This window comes from Hyla sarda, chromosome 8, assembly GCF_029499605.1.
Source record: "Hyla sarda isolate aHylSar1 chromosome 8, aHylSar1.hap1, whole genome shotgun sequence".
Lineage (NCBI taxonomy): Eukaryota > Metazoa > Chordata > Amphibia > Anura > Hylidae > Hyla > Hyla sarda.
Genome location: NC_079196.1, coordinates 113,975,823 through 113,994,133, shown reverse-complemented (window position 1 = coordinate 113,994,133; position 18,311 = coordinate 113,975,823). Strand labels below are relative to the sequence as shown.

Sequence of the window (18,311 nt, the reverse complement as noted above, 5' to 3'; positions counted from 1 at the left end):
ATGAGGGTCTCATGCCTATACACAAGGGTGTGTCATTGCTGTTGCTTGACCATGCATTGGTTTCTGTGGTCAGTGAATGATAAAAACAAAATTTACCATCCATTGATGGATGGGAAATCCGCCATGAGGCATTTGTTTTTAGAAACTGCTGCTCACAACCAATGTTGCAATGGAGTGTCTCCATCTGCTGGTGGTATTGGAAAGGCATTAGTGCTATGACAGGGTCTGAAGAAGAAGAAGAAGAAGACGGAAAAAAATATATATAAAAAGAAAAAGAGAGAGAGAGAGAGAGACTGACTTAGTGAGCGAGTGAGTAAGAGAGTGAGAGTGAGTGAGAATGAATGAGTGAGTGAGTGAGTGAGAACAAATGAGTTAAAGCAAGTGAGTGAGAGAGATCGAATGAATGAAAGTCTGAATGACAGAAAGAAAAAAGGATGAAGAAAGAAGCATGAAGAAAAAAAAATGTATATGGAGTTGCTGACATGAGTGCAATCTACAAAGCCGTTGAGGCTGATCCTCATGGGAGGATTATTGCACCAGGACCCTTAGCACTTTTAAAATGCCATTCAATGCCACGGGCTAGATGTAAACTGCAGATGACCATGTTGTGGTAGTTACCATGGATACCCAAGTGATGTGTGAGCTAACACATAGGCCCAACAGATTCCAAGAAGGCCAGAATCACCAGCGGCACCACCATCGATTGTCAGGTCACCCGGATTCAGCAAATACCAGAGTCCAAAATGATGCAGGTTTATACTGTTAATTTTCAGTTTATCGTTACAGTTGGTGTTATTCCATGTCGGAAGGGACGCAGCTACAGCCAGTGGGGTAACTAGAGACAGGCAGGCAGCTATGTGCAACAAAGGTAGGCGTGTTGTTTTCATATGCAGATCTGAAATATTGTCTTATATGCAAGAGGAGGAGTGATGGGGGTTCAGGCAAAAGCCAGGCTATGGATTGCATTGCTAAATGCTCCATCAGAGTGCAATGGTCGCCTGTCCTTTTTTTAAGTGATGATGTGGGTTTAGCCTGTGCTGTATGTATGTATGGGTGGCTGACTGCCACCCACCCAGAAAGTGTATGGGAGGCTGGTTGGCTGCCAGCCTTCCTTCCATTCCTATTAGTAATGTGAGTGCTCATGAAGGGGACATGGTTGGGTCCACCCCTTTCCCGGTTATCCCCTCTAGGCCTTTTGGCTTAGATCAAGTGTAAAAAAAGAAAGGATCTTGCGACAGATCGCATCCTGAGGCACGTTTTTTTTTGTGTGAATACTTGCACTTGGGTGACTTGTGAGCACATACTGATATATACGTTCCCTATCTGGGGACCATAAATTAAATGGATTTTTGAGAAAGGGAGCTGATTTGGAAGCTTGCTTCTGTCGCCCTATGCATTGACCCGATGTGGCAGTATCTTCGGGTAGTGAACAGTGCACCACCCCATTCCAGTGTTAAACAAGAAAGATTCTCATTTAATCCTCCGTGGGTGAGAATTTGAGTTTGAGAATTGGAGACCAAAATGATGAGTTGCACTGACTGGTTTATGAACGTCTATTCATTTAGCGTTTTAATGACCATGTTTGCACACTGATTGGTGTAAAAAAATAAAATAAAACTAAATAATAATAATCTAGCACACCTGTGCAGGTTTGACATGACATGACAGGTAGCTGTCTTGTGGGTGGTGCTGAATCCTGTTAAATGACATGAGGGTCTCATGCCTATACACAAGGGTGTGTCATTGCTGTTGCTTGACCATGCATTGGTTTCTGTGGTCAGTGAATGATAAAAACAAAATTTACCATCCATTGATGGATGGGAAATCCGCCATGAGGCATTTGTTTTTAGAAACTGCTGCTCACAACCAATGTTGCAATGGAGTGTCTCCATCTGCTGGTGGTATTGGAAAGGCATTAGTGCTATGACAGGGTCTGAAGAAGAAGAAGAAGACGGAAAAAAATATATATAAAAAGAAAAAGAGAGAGAGAGAGAGACTGACTTAGTGAGCGAGTGAGTGAGAGAGTGAGAGTGAGTGAGAGTGAATGAGTGAGTGAGTGATTGAGTGAGTGAGTGAGTGAGTGAGAACAAATGAGTTAAAGCAAGTGAGTGAGAGAGATCGAATGAATGAAAGTCTGAATGACAGAAAGAAAAAAGGATGAAGAAAGAAGCATGAAGAAAAAAAAATGTATATGGAGTTGCTGACATGAGTGCAATCTACAAAGCCGTTGAGGCTGATCCTCATGGGAGGATTATTGCACCAGGACCCTTAGCACTTTTAAAATGCCATTCAATGCCACGGGCTAGATGTAAACTGCAGATGACCATGTTGTGGTAGTTACCATGGATACCCAAGTGATGTGTGAGCTAACACATAGGCCCAACAGATTCCAAGAAGGCCAGAATCACCAGCGGCACCACCATCGATTGTCAGGTCACCCGGATTCAGCAAATACCAGAGTCCAAAATGATGCAGGTTTATACTGTTAATTTTCAGTTTATCGTTACAGTTGGTGTTATTCCATGTCGGAAGGGACGCAGCTACAGCCAGTGGGGTAACTAGAGACAGGCAGGCAGCTATGTGCAACAAAGGTAGGCGTGTTGTTTTCATATGCAGATCTGAAATATTGTCTTATATGCAAGAGGAGGAGTGATGGGGGTTCAGGCAAAAGCCAGGCTATGGATTGCATTGCTAAATGCTCCATCAGAGTGCAATGGTCGCCTGTCCTTTTTTTAAGTGATGATGTGGGTTTAGCCTGTGCTGTATGTATGTATGGGTGGCTGACTGCCACCCACCCAGAAAGTGTATGGGAGGCTGGTTGGCTGCCAGCCTTCCTTCCATTCCTATGAGTAATGTGAGTGCTCATGAAGGGGACATGGTTGGGTCCACCCCTTTCCCGGTTATCCCCTCTAGGCCTTTTGGCTTAGATCAAGTGTAAAAAAAGAAAGGATCTTGCGACAGATCGCATCCTGAGGCACGTTTTTTTTTTTGTGTGAATACTTGCACTTGGGTGACTTGTGAGCACATACTGATACATACGTTCCCTATCTGGGGACCATAAATTAAATGGATTTTTGAGAAAGGGAGCTGATTTGGAAGCTTGCTTCTGTCGCCCTATGCATTGACCCGATGTGGCAGTATCTTCGGGTAGTGAACAGTGCACCACCCCATTCCAGTGTTAAACAAGAAAGATTCTCATTTAATCCTCCGTGGGTGAGAATTTGAGTTTGAGAATTGGAGACCAAAATGATGAGTTGCACTGACTGGTTTATGAACGTCTATTCATTTAGCGTTTTAATGACCATGTTTGCACACTGATTGGTGTAAAAAAATAAAATAAAACTAAATAATAATAATCTAGCACACCTGTGCAGGTTTGACATGACATGACAGGTAGCTGTCTTGTGGGTGGTGCTGAATCCTGTTAAATGACATGAGGGTCTCATGCCTATACACAAGGGTGTGTCATTGCTGTTGCTTGACCATGCATTGGTTTCTGTGGTCAGTGAATGATAAAAACAAAATTTACCATCCATTGATGGATGGGAAATCCGCCATGAGGCATTTGTTTTTAGAAACTGCTGCTCACAACCAATGTTGCAATGGAGTGTCTCCATCTGCTGGTGGTATTGGAAAGGCATTAGTGCTATGACAGGGTCTGAAGAAGAAGAAGAAGAAGACGGAAAAAAATATATATAAAAAGAAAAAGAGAGAGAGAGAGACTGACTTAGTGAGCGAGTGAGTGAGAGAGTGAGAGTGAGTGAGAGTGAATGAGTGAGTGAGTGATTGAGTGAGTGAGTGAGTGAGAACAAATGAGTTAAAGCAAGTGAGTGAGAGAGATCGAATGAATGAAAGTCTGAATGACAGAAAGAAAAAAGGATGAAGAAAGAAGCATGAAGAAAAAAAAATGTATATGGAGTTGCTGACATGAGTGCAATCTACAAAGCCGTTGAGGCTGATCCTCATGGGAGGATTATTGCACCAGGACCCTTAGCACTTTTAAAATGCCATTCAATGCCACGGGCTAGATGTAAACTGCAGATGACCATGTTGTGGTAGTTACCATGGATACCCAAGTGATGTGTGAGCTAACACATAGGCCCAACAGATTCCAAGAAGGCCAGAATCACCAGCGGCACCACCATCGATTGTCAGGTCACCCGGATTCAGCAAATACCAGAGTCCAAAATGATGCAGGTTTATACTGTTAATTTTCAGTTTATCGTTACAGTTGGTGTTATTCCATGTCGGAAGGGACGCAGCTACAGCCAGTGGGGTAACTAGAGACAGGCAGGCAGCTATGTGCAACAAAGGTAGGCGTGTTGTTTTCATATGCAGATCTGAAATATTGTCTTATATGCAAGAGGAGGAGTGATGGGGGTTCAGGCAAAAGCCAGGCTATGGATTGCATTGCTAAATGCTCCATCAGAGTGCAATGGTCGCCTGTCCTTTTTTTAAGTGATGATGTGGGTTTAGCCTGTGCTGTATGTATGTATGGGTGGCTGACTGCCACCCACCCAGAAAGTGTGTGGGAGGCTGGTTGGCTGCCAGCCTTCCTTCCATTCCTATGAGTAATGTGAGTGCTCATGAAGGGGACATGGTTGGGTCCACCCCTTTCCCGGTTATCCCCTCTAGGCCTTTTGGCTTAGATCAAGTGTAAAAAAAGAAAGGATCTTGCGACAGATCGCATCCTGAGGCACGTTTTTTTTTGTGTGAATACTTGCACTTGGGTGACTTGTGAGCACATACTGATACATACGTTCCCTATCTGGGGACCATAAATTAAATGGATTTTTGAGAAAGGGAGCTGATTTGGAAGCTTGCTTCTGTCGCCCTATGCATTGACCCGATGTGGCAGTATCTTCGGGTAGTGAACAGTGCACCACCCCATTCCAGTGTTAAACAAGAAAGATTCTCATTTAATCCTCCGTGGGTGAGAATTTGAGTTTGAGAATTGGAGACCAAAATGATGAGTTGCACTGACTGGTTTATGAACGTCTATTCATTTAGCGTTTTAATGACCATGTTTGCACACTGATTGGTGTAAAAAAATAAAATAAAACTAAATAATAATAATCTAGCACACCTGTGCAGGTTTGACATGACATGACAGGTAGCTGTCTTGTGGGTGGTGCTGAATCCTGTTAAATGACATGAGGGTCTCATGCCTATACACAAGGGTGTGTCATTGCTGTTGCTTGACCATGCATTGGTTTCTGTGGTCAGTGAATGATAAAAACAAAATTTACCATCCATTGATGGATGGGAAATCCGCCATGAGGCATTTGTTTTTAGAAACTGCTGCTCACAACCAATGTTGCAATGGAGTGTCTCCATCTGCTGGTGGTATTGGAAAGGCATTAGTGCTATGACAGGGTCTGAAGAAGAAGAAAAAGAAGACGGAAAAAAATATATATAAAAAGAAAAAGAGAGAGAGAGAGAGAGACTGACTTAGTGAGCGAGTGAGTGAGAGAGTGAGAGTGAGTGAGAATGAATGAGTGAGTGAGTGAGTGAGAACAAATGAGTTAAAGCAAGTGAGTGAGAGAGATCGAATGAATGAAAGTCTGAATGACAGAAAGAAAAAAGGATGAAGAAAGAAGCATGAAGAAAAAAAAATGTATATGGAGTTGCTGACATGAGTGCAATCTACAAAGCCGTTGAGGCTGATCCTCATGGGAGGATTATTGCACCAGGACCCTTAGCACTTTTAAAATGCCATTCAATGCCACGGGCTAGATGTAAACTGCAGATGACCATGTTGTGGTAGTTACCATGGATACCCAAGTGATGTGTGAGCTAACACATAGGCCCAACAGATTCCAAGAAGGCCAGAATCACCAGCGGCACCACCATCGATTGTCAGGTCACCCGGATTCAGCAAATACCAGAGTCCAAAATGATGCAGGTTTATACTGTTAATTTTCAGTTTATCGTTACAGTTGGTGTTATTCCATGTCGGAAGGGACGCAGCTACAGCCAGTGGGGTAACTAGAGACAGGCAGGCAGCTATGTGCAACAAAGGTAGGCGTGTTGTTTTCATATGCAGATCTGAAATATTGTCTTATATGCAAGAGGAGGAGTGATGGGGGTTCAGGCAAAAGCCAGGCTATGGATTGCATTGCTAAATGCTCCATCAGAGTGCAATGGTCGCCTGTCCTTTTTTTAAGTGATGATGTGGGTTTAGCCTGTGCTGTATGTATGTATGGGTGGCTGACTGCCACCCACCCAGAAAGTGTATGGGAGGCTGGTTGGCTGCCAGCCTTCCTTCCATTCCTATGAGTAATGTGAGTGCTCATGAAGGGGACATGGTTGGGTCCACCCCTTTCCCGGTTATCCCCTCTAGGCCTTTTGGCTTAGATCAAGTGTAAAAAAAGAAAGGATCTTGCGACAGATCGCATCCTGAGGCACGTTTTTTTTTTTTGTGTGAATACTTGCACTTGGGTGACTTGTGAGCACATACTGATACATACGTTCCCTATCTGGGGACCATAAATTAAATGGATTTTTGAGAAAGGGAGCTGATTTGGAAGCTTGCTTCTGTCGCCCTATGCATTGACCCGATGTGGCAGTATCTTCGGGTAGTGAACAGTGCACCACCCCATTCCAGTGTTAAACAAGAAAGATTCTCATTTAATCCTCCGTGGGTGAGAATTTGAGTTTGAGAATTGGAGACCAAAATGATGAGTTGCACTGACTGGTTTATGAACGTCTATTCATTTAGCGTTTTAATGACCATGTTTGCACACTGATTGGTGTAAAAAAATAAAATAAAACTAAATAATAATAATCTAGCACACCTGTGCAGGTTTGACATGACATGACAGGTAGCTGTCTTGTGGGTGGTGCTGAATCCTGTTAAATGACATGAGGGTCTCATGCCTATACACAAGGGTGTGTCATTGCTGTTGCTTGACCATGCATTGGTTTCTGTGGTCAGTGAATGATAAAAACAAAATTTACCATCCATTGATGGATGGGAAATCCGCCATGAGGCATTTGTTTTTAGAAACTGCTGCTCACAACCAATGTTGCAATGGAGTGTCTCCATCTGCTGGTGGTATTGGAAAGGCATTAGTGCTATGACAGGGTCTGAAGAAGAAGAAGAAGAAGAAGAAGAAGAAGAAGACGGAAAAAAATATATATAAAAAGAAAAAGAGAGAGAGAGAGAGAGACTGACTTAGTGAGCGAGTGAGTGAGAGAGTGAGAGTGAGTGAGAGTGAATGAGTGAGTGAGTGATTGAGTGAGTGAGTGAGTGAGTGAGTGAGAACAAATGAGTTAAAGCAAGTGAGTGAGAGAGATCGAATGAATGAAAGTCTGAATGACAGAAAGAAAAAAGGATGAAGAAAGAAGCATGAAGAAAAAAAAATGTATATGGAGTTGCTGACATGAGTGCAATCTACAAAGCCGTTGAGGCTGATCCTCATGGGAGGATTATTGCACCAGGACCCTTAGCACTTTTAAAATGCCATTCAATGCCACGGGCTAGATGTAAACTGCAGATGACCATGTTGTGGTAGTTACCATGGATACCCAAGTGATGTGTGAGCTAACACATAGGCCCAACAGATTCCAAGAAGGCCAGAATCACCAGCGGCACCACCATCGATTGTCAGGTCACCCGGATTCAGCAAATACCAGAGTCCAAAATGATGCAGGTTTATACTGTTAATTTTCAGTTTATCGTTACAGTTGGTGTTATTCCATGTCGGAAGGGACGCAGCTACAGCCAGTGGGGTAACTAGAGACAGGCAGGCAGCTATGTGCAACAAAGGTAGGCGTGTTGTTTTCATATGCAGATCTGAAATATTGTCTTATATGCAAGAGGAGGAGTGATGGGGGTTCAGGCAAAAGCCAGGCTATGGATTGCATTGCTAAATGCTCCATCAGAGTGCAATGGTCGCCTGTCCTTTTTTTAAGTGATGATGTGGGTTTAGCCTGTGCTGTATGTATGTATGGGTGGCTGACTGCCACCCACCCAGAAAGTGTATGGGAGGCTGGTTGGCTGCCAGCCTTCCTTTCATTCCTATGAGTAATGTGAGTGCTCATGAAGGGGACATGGTTGGGTCCACCCCTTTCCCGGTTATCCCCTCTAGGCCTTTTGGCTTAGATCAAGTGTAAAAAAAGAAAGGATCTTGCGACAGATCGCATCCTGAGGCACGTTTTTTTTTGTGTGAATACTTGCACTTGGGTGACTTGTGAGCACATACTGATACATACGTTCCCTATCTGGGGACCATAAATTAAATGGATTTTTGAGAAAGGGAGCTGATTTGGAAGCTTGCTTCTGTCGCCCTATGCATTGACCCGATGTGGCAGTATCTTCGGGTAGTGAACAGTGCACCACCCCATTCCAGTGTTAAACAAGAAAGATTCTCATTTAATCCTCCGTGGGTGAGAATTTGAGTTTGAGAATTGGAGACCAAAATGATGAGTTGCACTGACTGGTTTATGAACGTCTATTCATTTAGCGTTTTAATGACCATGTTTGCACACTGATTGGTGTAAAAAAATAAAATAAAACTAAATAATAATAATCTAGCACACCTGTGCAGGTTTGACATGACATGACAGGTAGCTGTCTTGTGGGTGGTGCTGAATCCTGTTAAATGACATGAGGGTCTCATGCCTATACACAAGGGTGTGTCATTGCTGTTGCTTGACCATGCATTGGTTTCTGTGGTCAGTGAATGATAAAAACAAAATTTACCATCCATTGATGGATGGGAAATCCGCCATGAGGCATTTGTTTTTAGAAACTGCTGCTCACAACCAATGTTGCAATGGAGTGTCTCCATCTGCTGGTGGTATTGGAAAGGCATTAGTGCTATGACAGGGTCTGAAGAAGAAGAAGAAGAAGACGGAAAAAAATATATATAAAAATAAAAAGAGAGAGAGAGAGAGAGACTGACTTAGTGAGCGAGTGAGTGAGAGAGTGAGAGTGAGTGAGAGTGAATGAGTGAGTGAGTGAGTGAGAACAAATGAGTTAAAGCAAGTGAGTGAGAGAGATCGAATGAATGAAAGTCTGAATGACAGAAAGAAAAAAGGATGAAGAAAGAAGCATGAAGAAAAAAAAATGTATATGGAGTTGCTGACATGAGTGCAATCTACAAAGCCATTGAGGCTGATCCTCATGGGAGGATTATTGCACCAGGACCCTTAGCACTTTTAAAATGCCATTCAATGCCACGGGCTAGATGTAAACTGCAGATGACCATGTTGTGGTAGTTACCATGGATACCCAAGTGATGTGTGAGCTAACACATAGGCCCAACAGATTCCAAGAAGGCCAGAATCACCAGCGGCACCACCATCGATTGTCAGGTCACCCGGATTCAGCAAATACCAGAGTCCAAAATGATGCAGGTTTATACTGTTAATTTTCAGTTTATCGTTACAGTTGGTGTTATTCCATGTCGGAAGGGACGCAGCTACAGCCAGTGGGGTAACTAGAGACAGGCAGGCAGCTATGTGCAACAAAGGTAGGCGTGTTGTTTTCATATGCAGATCTGAAATATTGTCTTATATGCAAGAGGAGGAGTGATGGGGGTTCAGGCAAAAGCCAGGCTATGGATTGCATTGCTAAATGCTCCATCAGAGTGCAATGGTCGCCTGTCCTTTTTTTAAGTGATGATGTGGGTTTAGCCTGTGCTGTATGTATGTATGGGTGGCTGACTGCCACCCACCCAGAAAGTGTATGGGAGGCTGGTTGGCTGCCAGCCTTCCTTCCATTCCTATGAGTAATGTGAGTGCTCATGAAGGGGACATGGTTGGGTCCACCCCTTTCCCGGTTATCCCCTCTAGGCCTTTTGGCTTAGATCAAGTGTAAAAAAAAGAAAGGATCTTGCGACAGATCGCATCCTGAGGCACGTTTTTTTTTGTGTGAATACTTGCACTTGGGTGACTTGTGAGCACATACTGATACATACGTTCCCTATCTGGGGACCATAAATTAAATGGATTTTTGAGAAAGGGAGCTGATTTGGAAGCTTGCTTCTGTCGCCCTATGCATTGACCCGATGTGGCAGTATCTTCGGGTAGTGAACAGTGCACCACCCCATTCCAGTGTTAAACAAGAAAGATTCTCATTTAATCCTCCGTGGGTGAGAATTTGAGTTTGAGAATTGGAGACCAAAATGATGAGTTGCACTGACTGGTTTATGAACGTCTATTCATTTAGCGTTTTAATGACCATGTTTGCACACTGATTGGTGTAAAAAAATAAAATAAAACTAAATAATAATAATCTAGCACACCTGTGCAGGTTTGACATGACATGACAGGTAGCTGTCTTGTGGGTGGTGCTGAATCCTGTTAAATGACATGAGGGTCTCATGCCTATACACAAGGGTGTGTCATTGCTGTTGCTTGACCATGCATTGGTTTCTGTGGTCAGTGAATGATAAAAACAAAATTTACCATCCATTGATGGATGGGAAATCCGCCATGAGGCATTTGTTTTTAGAAACTGCTGCTCACAACCAATGTTGCAATGGAGTGTCTCCATCTGCTGGTGGTATTGGAAAGGCATTAGTGCTATGACAGGGTCTGAAGAAGAAGAAGAAGAAGACGGAAAAAAATATATATAAAAAGAAAAAGAGAGAGAGAGAGAGAGACTGACTTAGTGAGCGAGTGAGTGAGAGAGTGAGAGTGAGTAAGAGTGAATGAGTGAGTGAGTGATTGAGTGAGTGAGTGAGTGAGTGAGAACAAATGAGTTAAAGCAAGTGAGTGAGAGAGATCGAATGAATGAAAGTCTGAATGACAGAAAGAAAAAAGGATGAAGAAAGAAGCATGAAGAAAAAAAAATGTATATGGAGTTGCTGACATGAGTGCAATCTACAAAGCCGTTGAGGCTGATCCTCATGGGAGGATTATTGCACCAGGACCCTTAGCACTTTTAAAATGCCATTCAATGCCACGGGCTAGATGTAAACTGCAGATGACCATGATGTGGTAGTTACCATGGATACCCAAGTGATGTGTGAGCTAACACATAGGCCCAACAGATTCCAAGAAGGCCAGAATCACCAGCGGCACCACCATCGATTGTCAGGTCACCCGGATTCAGCAAATACCAGAGTCCAAAATGATGCAGGTTTATACTGTTAATTTTCAGTTTATCGTTACAGTTGGTGTTATTCCATGTCGGAAGGGATGCAGCTACAGCCAGTGGGGTAACTAGAGACAGGCAGGCAGCTATGTGCAACAAAGGTAGGCGTGTTGTTTTCATATGCAGATCTGAAATATTATCTTATATGCAAGAGGAGGAGTGATGGGGGTTCAGGCAAAAGCCAGGCTATGGATTGCATTGCTAAATGCTCCATCAGAGTGCAATGGTCGCCTGTCCTTTTTTTAAGTGATGATGTGGGTTTAGCCTGTGCTGTATGTATGTATGGGTGGCTGACTGCCACCCACCCAGAAAGTGTATGGGAGGCTGGTTGGCTGCCAGCCTTCCTTCCATTCCTATGAGTAATGTGAGTGCTCATGAAGGGGACATGGTTGGGTCCACCCCTTTCCCGGTTATCCCCTCTAGGCCTTTTGGCTTAGATCAAGTGTAAAAAAAGAAAGGATCTTGCGACAGATCGCATCCTGAGGCATGTTTTTTTTTGTGTGAATACTTGCACTTGGGTGACTTGTGAGCACATACTGATACATACGTTCCCTATCTGGGGACCATAAATTAAATGGATTTTTGAGAAAGGGAGCTGATTTGGAAGCTTGCTTCTGTCGCCCTATGCATTGACCCGATGTGGCAGTATCTTCGGGTAGTGAACAGTGCACCACCCCATTCCAGTGTTAAACAAGAAAGATTCTCATTTAATCCTCCGTGGGTGAGAATTTGAGTTTGAGAATTGGAGACCAAAATGATGAGTTGCACTGACTGGTTTATGAACGTCTATTCATTTAGCGTTTTAATGACCATGTTTGCACACTGATTGGTGTAAAAAAATAAAATAAAACTAAATAATAATAATCTAGCACACCTGTGCAGGTTTGACATGACATGACAGGTAGCTGTCTTGTGGGTGGTGCTGAATCCTGTTAAATGACATGAGGGTCTCATGCCTATACACAAGGGTGTGTCATTGCTGTTGCTTGACCATGCATTGGTTTCTGTGGTCAGTGAATGATAAAAACAAAATTTACCATCCATTGATGGATGGGAAATCCGCCATGAGGCATTTGTTTTTAGAAACTGCTGCTCACAACCAATGTTGCAATGGAGTGTCTCCATCTGCTGGTGGTATTGGAAAGGCATTAGTGCTATGACAGGGTCTGAAGAAGAAGAAGAAGAAGACGGAAAAAAATATATATAAAAAGAAAAAGAGAGAGAGAGAGAGAGACTGACTTAGTGAGCGAGTGAGTGAGAGAGTGAGAGTGAGTAAGAGTGAATGAGTGAGTGAGTGATTGAGTGAGTGAGTGAGTGAGTGAGAACAAATGAGTTAAAGCAAGTGAGTGAGAGAGATCGAATGAATGAAAGTCTGAATGACAGAAAGAAAAAAGGATGAAGAAAGAAGCATGAAGAAAAAAAAATGTATATGGAGTTGCTGACATGAGTGCAATCTACAAAGCCGTTGAGGCTGATCCTCATGGGAGGATTATTGCACCAGGACCCTTAGCACTTTTAAAATGCCATTCAATGCCACGGGCTAGATGTAAACTGCAGATGACCATGTTGTGGTAGTTACCATGGATACCCAAGTGATGTGTGAGCTAACACATAGGCCCAACAGATTCCAAGAAGGCCAGAATCACCAGCGGCACCACCATCGATTGTCAGGTCACCCGGATTCAGCAAATACCAGAGTCCAAAATGATGCAGGTTTATACTGTTAATTTTCAGTTTATCGTTACAGTTGGTGTTATTCCATGTCGGAAGGGACGCAGCTACAGCCAGTGGGGTAACTAGAGACAGGCAGGCAGCTATGTGCAACAAAGGTAGGCGTGTTGTTTTCATATGCAGATCTGAAATATTGTCTTATATGCAAGAGGAGGAGTGATGGGGGTTCAGGCAAAAGCCAGGCTATGGATTGCATTGCTAAATGCTCCATCAGAGTGCAATGGTCGCCTGTCCTTTTTTTAAGTGATGATGTGGGTTTAGCCTGTGCTGTATGTATGTATAGGTGGCTGACTGCCACCCACCCAGAAAGTGTATGGGAGGCTGGTTGGCTGCCAGCCTTCCTTCCATTCCTATGAGTAATGTGAGTGCTCATGAAGGGGACATGGTTGGGTCCACCCCTTTCCCGGTTATCCCCTCTAGGCCTTTTGGCTTAGATCAAGTGTAAAAAAAGAAAGGATCTTGCGACAGATCGCATCCTGAGGCACGTTTTTTTTTGTGTGAATACTTGCACTTGGGTGACTTGTGAGCACATACTGATACATACGTTCCCTATCTGGGGACCATAAATTAAATGGATTTTTGAGAAAGGGAGCTGATTTGGAAGCTTGCTTCTGTCGCCCTATGCATTGACCCGATGTGGCAGTATCTTCGGGTAGTGAACAGTGCACCACCCCATTCCAGTGTTAAACAAGAAAGATTCTCATTTAATCCTCCGTGGGTGAGAATTTGAGTTTGAGAATTGGAGACCAAAATGATGAGTTGCACTGACTGGTTTATGAACGTCTATTCATTTAGCGTTTTAATGACCATGTTTGCACACTGATTGGTGTAAAAAAATAAAATAAAACTAAATAATAATAATCTAGCACACCTGTGCAGGTTTGACATGACATGACAGGTAGCTGTCTTGTGGGTGGTGCTGAATCCTGTTAAATGACATGAGGGTCTCATGCCTATACACAAGGGTGTGTCATTGCTGTTGCTTGACCATGCATTGGTTTCTGTGGTCAGTGAATGATAAAAACAAAATTTACCATCCATTGATGGATGGGAAATCCGCCATGAGGCATTTGTTTTTAGAAACTGCTGCTCACAACCAATGTTGCAATGGAGTGTCTCCATCTGCTGGTGGTATTGGAAAGGCATTAGTGCTATGACAGGGTCTGAAGAAGAAGAAGAAGAAGACGGAAAAAAATATATATAAAAAGAAAAAGAGAGAGAGAGAGAGACTGACTTAGTGAGCGAGTGAGTGAGAGAGTGAGAGTGAGTGAGAGTGAATGAGTGAGTGAGTGATTGAGTGAGTGAGTGAGTGAGTGAGAACAAATGAGTTAAAGCAAGTGAGTGAGAGAGATCGAATGAATGAAAGTCTGAATGACAGAAAGAAAAAAGGATGAAGAAAGAAGCATGAAGAAAAAAAAATGTATATGGAGTTGCTGACATGAGTGCAATCTACAAAGCCGTTGAGGCTGATCCTCATGGGAGGATTATTGCACCAGGACCCTTAGCACTTTTAAAATGCCATTCAATGCCACGGGCTAGATGTAAACTGCAGATGACCATGTTGTGGTAGTTACCATGGATACCCAAGTGATGTGTGAGCTAACACATAGGCCCAACAGATTCCAAGAAGGCCAGAATCACCAGCGGCACCACCATCGATTGTCAGGTCACCCGGATTCAGCAAATACCAGAGTCCAAAATGATGCAGGTTTATACTGTTAATTTTCAGTTTATCGTTACAGTTGGTGTTATTCCATGTCGGAAGGGATGCAGCTACAGCCAGTGGGGTAACTAGAGACAGGCAGGCAGCTATGTGCAACAAAGGTAGGCGTGTTGTTTTCATATGCAGATCTGAAATATTATCTTATATGCAAGAGGAGGAGTGATGGGGGTTCAGGCAAAAGCCAGGCTATGGATTGCATTGCTAAATGCTCCATCAGAGTGCAATGGTCGCCTGTCCTTTTTTTAAGTGATGATGTGGGTTTAGCCTGTGCTGTATGTATGTATGGGTGGCTGACTGCCACCCACCCAGAAAGTGTATGGGAGGCTGGTTGGCTGCCAGCCTTCCTTCCATTCCTATGAGTAATGTGAGTGCTCATGAAGGGGACATGGTTGGGTCCACCCCTTTCCCGGTTATCCCCTCTAGGCCTTTTGGCTTAGATCAAGTGTAAAAAAAGAAAGGATCTTGCGACAGATCGCATCCTGAGGCACGTTTTTTTTTTGTGTGAATACTTGCACTTGGGTGACTTGTGAGCACATACTGATACATACGTTCCCTATCTGGGGACCATAAATTAAATGGATTTTTGAGAAAGGGAGCTGATTTGGAAGCTTGCTTCTGTCGCCCTATGCATTGACCCGATGTGGCAGTATCTTCGGGTAGTGAACAGTGCACCACCCCATTCCAGTGTTAAACAAGAAAGATTCTCATTTAATCCTCCGTGGGTGAGAATTTGAGTTTGAGAATTGGAGACCAAAATGATGAGTTGCACTGACTGGTTTATGAACGTCTATTCATTTAGCGTTTTAATGACCATGTTTGCACACTGATTGGTGTAAAAAAATAAAATAAAACTAAATAATAATAATCTAGCACACCTGTGCAGGTTTGACATGACATGACAGGTAGCTGTCTTGTGGGTGGTGCTGAATCCTGTTAAATGACATGAGGGTCTCATGCCTATACACAAGGGTGTGTCATTGCTGTTGCTTGACCATGCATTGGTTTCTGTGGTCAGTGAATGATAAAAACAAAATTTACCATCCATTGATGGATGGGAAATCCGCCATGAGGCATTTGTTTTTAGAAACTGCTGCTCACAACCAATGTTGCAATGGAGTGTCTCCATCTGCTGGTGGTATTGGAAAGGCATTAGTGCTATGACAGGGTCTGAAGAAGAAGAAGAAGAAGACGGAAAAAAATATATATAAAAAGAAAAAGAGAGAGAGAGAGAGAGAGACTGACTTAGTGAGCGAGTGAGTGAGAGAGTGAGAGTGAGTGAGAGTGAATGAGTGAGTGAGTGATTGAGTGAGTGAGTGAGTGAGAACAAATGAGTTAAAGCAAGTGAGTGAGAGAGATCGAATGAATGAAAGTCTGAATGACAGAAAGAAAAAAGGATGAAGAAAGAAGCATGAAGAAAAAAAAATGTATATGGAGTTGCTGACATGAGTGCAATCTACAAAGCCGTTGAGGCTGATCCTCATGGGAGGATTATTGCACCAGGACCCTTAGCACTTTTAAAATGCCATTCAATGCCACGGGCTAGATGTAAACTGCAGATGACCATGTTGTGGTAGTTACCATGGATACCCAAGTGATGTGTGAGCTAACACATAGGCCCAACAGATTCCAAGAAGGCCAGAATCACCAGCGGCACCACCATCGATTGTCAGGTCACCCGGATTCAGCAAATACCAGAGTCCAAAATGATGCAGGTTTATACTGTTAATTTTCAGTTTATCGTTACAGTTGGTGTTATTCCATGTCGGAAGGGACGCAGCTACAGCCAGTGGGGTAACTAGAGACAGGCAGGCAGCTATGTGCAACAAAGGTAGGCGTGTTGTTTTCATATGCAGATCTGAAATATTGTCTTATATGCAAGAGGAGGAGTGATGGGGGTTCAGGCAAAAGCCAGGCTATGGATTGCATTGCTAAATGCTCCATCAGAGTGCAATGGTCGCCTGTCCTTTTTTTAAGTGATGATGTGGGTTTAGCCTGTGCTGTATGTATGTATGGGTGGCTGACTGCCACCCACCCAGAAAGTGTATGGGAGGCTGGTTGGCTGCCAGCCTTCCTTCCATTCCTATGAGTAATGTGAGTGCTCATGAAGGGGACATGGTTGGGTCCACCCCTTTCCCGGTTATCCCCTCTAGGCCTTTTGGCTTAGATCAAGTGTAAAAAAAGAAAGGATCTTGCGACAGATCGCATCCTGAGGCACGTTTTTTTTTGTGTGAATACTTGCACTTGGGTGACTTGTGAGCACATACTGATACATACGTTCCCTATCTGGGGACCATAAATTAAATGGATTTTTGAGAAAGGGAGCTGATTTGGAAGCTTGCTTCTGTCGCCCTATGCATTGACCCGATGTGGCAGTATCTTCGGGTAGTGAACAGTGCACCACCCCATTCCAGTGTTAAACAAGAAAGATTCTCATTTAATCCTCCGTGGGTGAGAATTTGAGTTTGAGAATTGGAGACCAAAATGATGAGTTGCACTGACTGGTTTATGAACGTCTATTCATTTAGCGTTTTACTGACCATGTTTGCACACTGATTGGTGTAAAAAAATAAAATAAAACTAAATAATAATAATCTAGCACACCTGTGCAGGTTTGACATGACATGACAGGTAGCTGTCTTGTGGGTGGTGCTGAATCCTGTTAAATGACATGAGGGTCTCATGCCTATACACAAGGGTGTGTCATTGCTGTTGCTTGACCATGCATTGGTTTCTGTGGTCAGTGAATGATAAAAACAAAATTTACCATCCATTGATGGATGGGAAATCCGCCATGAGGCATTTGTTTTTAGAAACTGCTGCTCACAACCAATGTTGCAATGGAGTGTCTCCATCTGCTGGTGGTATTGGAAAGGCATTAGTGCTATGACAGGGTCTGAAGAAGAAGAAGAAGAAGACGGAAAAAAATATATATAAAAAGAAAAAGAGAGAGAGAGAGAGAGAGACTGACTTAGTGAGCGAGTGAGTGAGAGAGTGAGAGTGAGTGAGAGTGAATGAGTGAGTGAGTGATTGAGTGAGTGAGTGAGTGAGTGAGAACAAATGAGTTAAAGCAAGTGAGTGAGAGAGATCGAATGAATGAAAGTCTGAATGACAGAAAGAAAAAAGGATGAAGAAAGAAGCATGAAGAAAAAAAAATGTATATGGAGTTGCTGACATGAGTGCAATCTACAAAGCCGTTGAGGCTGATCCTCATGGGAGGATTATTGCACCAGGACCCTTAGCACTTTTAAAATGCCATTCAATGCCACGGGCTAGATGTAAACTGCAGATGACCATGTTGTGGTAGTTACCATGGATACCCAAGTGATGTGTGAGCTAACACATAGGCCCAACAGATTCCAAGAAGGCCAGAATCACCAGCGGCACCACCATCGATTGTCAGGTCACCCGGATTCAGCAAATACCAGAGTCCAAAATGATGCAGGTTTATACTGTTAATTTTCAGTTTATCGTTACAGTTGGTGTTATTCCATGTCGGAAGGGACGCAGCTACAGCCAGTGGGGTAACTAGAGACAGGCAGGCAGCTATGTGCAACAAAGGTAGGCGTGTTGTTTTCATATGCAGATCTGAAATATTGTCTTATATGCAAGAGGAGGAGTGATGGGGGTTCAGGCAAAAGCCAGGCTATGGATTGCATTGCTAAATGCTCCATCAGAGTGCAATGGTCGCCTGTCCTTTTTTTAAGTGATGATGTGGGTTTAGCCTGTGCTGTATGTATGTATGGGTGGCTG

General features: G+C 43.3%; 10 pseudogenes; all 10 read left to right on the top strand.

Annotated features, from left to right (window-relative positions):
• The first annotated feature begins 1,179 nt into the window (after positions 1 to 1,179).
• On the top strand, positions 1,180 to 1,443 carry LOC130289221 (U2 spliceosomal RNA; annotated as a pseudogene).
• Positions 1,444 to 2,902: 1,459 nt separating this feature from the next.
• Positions 2,903 to 3,168, top strand: LOC130288295 (U2 spliceosomal RNA; annotated as a pseudogene).
• A 1,456-nt stretch (positions 3,169 to 4,624) lies between these two features.
• On the top strand, positions 4,625 to 4,888 carry LOC130286349 (U2 spliceosomal RNA; annotated as a pseudogene).
• A 1,444-nt stretch (positions 4,889 to 6,332) lies between these two features.
• On the top strand, positions 6,333 to 6,599 carry LOC130288439 (U2 spliceosomal RNA; annotated as a pseudogene).
• Positions 6,600 to 8,082: 1,483 nt separating this feature from the next.
• Positions 8,083 to 8,346, top strand: LOC130286348 (U2 spliceosomal RNA; annotated as a pseudogene).
• A 1,444-nt stretch (positions 8,347 to 9,790) lies between these two features.
• LOC130288560 (U2 spliceosomal RNA) lies at positions 9,791 to 10,055 on the top strand (annotated as a pseudogene).
• A 1,464-nt stretch (positions 10,056 to 11,519) lies between these two features.
• LOC130287640 (U2 spliceosomal RNA) lies at positions 11,520 to 11,783 on the top strand (annotated as a pseudogene).
• A 1,464-nt stretch (positions 11,784 to 13,247) lies between these two features.
• LOC130286347 (U2 spliceosomal RNA) lies at positions 13,248 to 13,511 on the top strand (annotated as a pseudogene).
• Positions 13,512 to 14,973: 1,462 nt separating this feature from the next.
• On the top strand, positions 14,974 to 15,238 carry LOC130287967 (U2 spliceosomal RNA; annotated as a pseudogene).
• A 1,462-nt stretch (positions 15,239 to 16,700) lies between these two features.
• On the top strand, positions 16,701 to 16,964 carry LOC130286346 (U2 spliceosomal RNA; annotated as a pseudogene).
• The last annotated feature ends 1,347 nt before the right edge of the window (positions 16,965 to 18,311 follow it).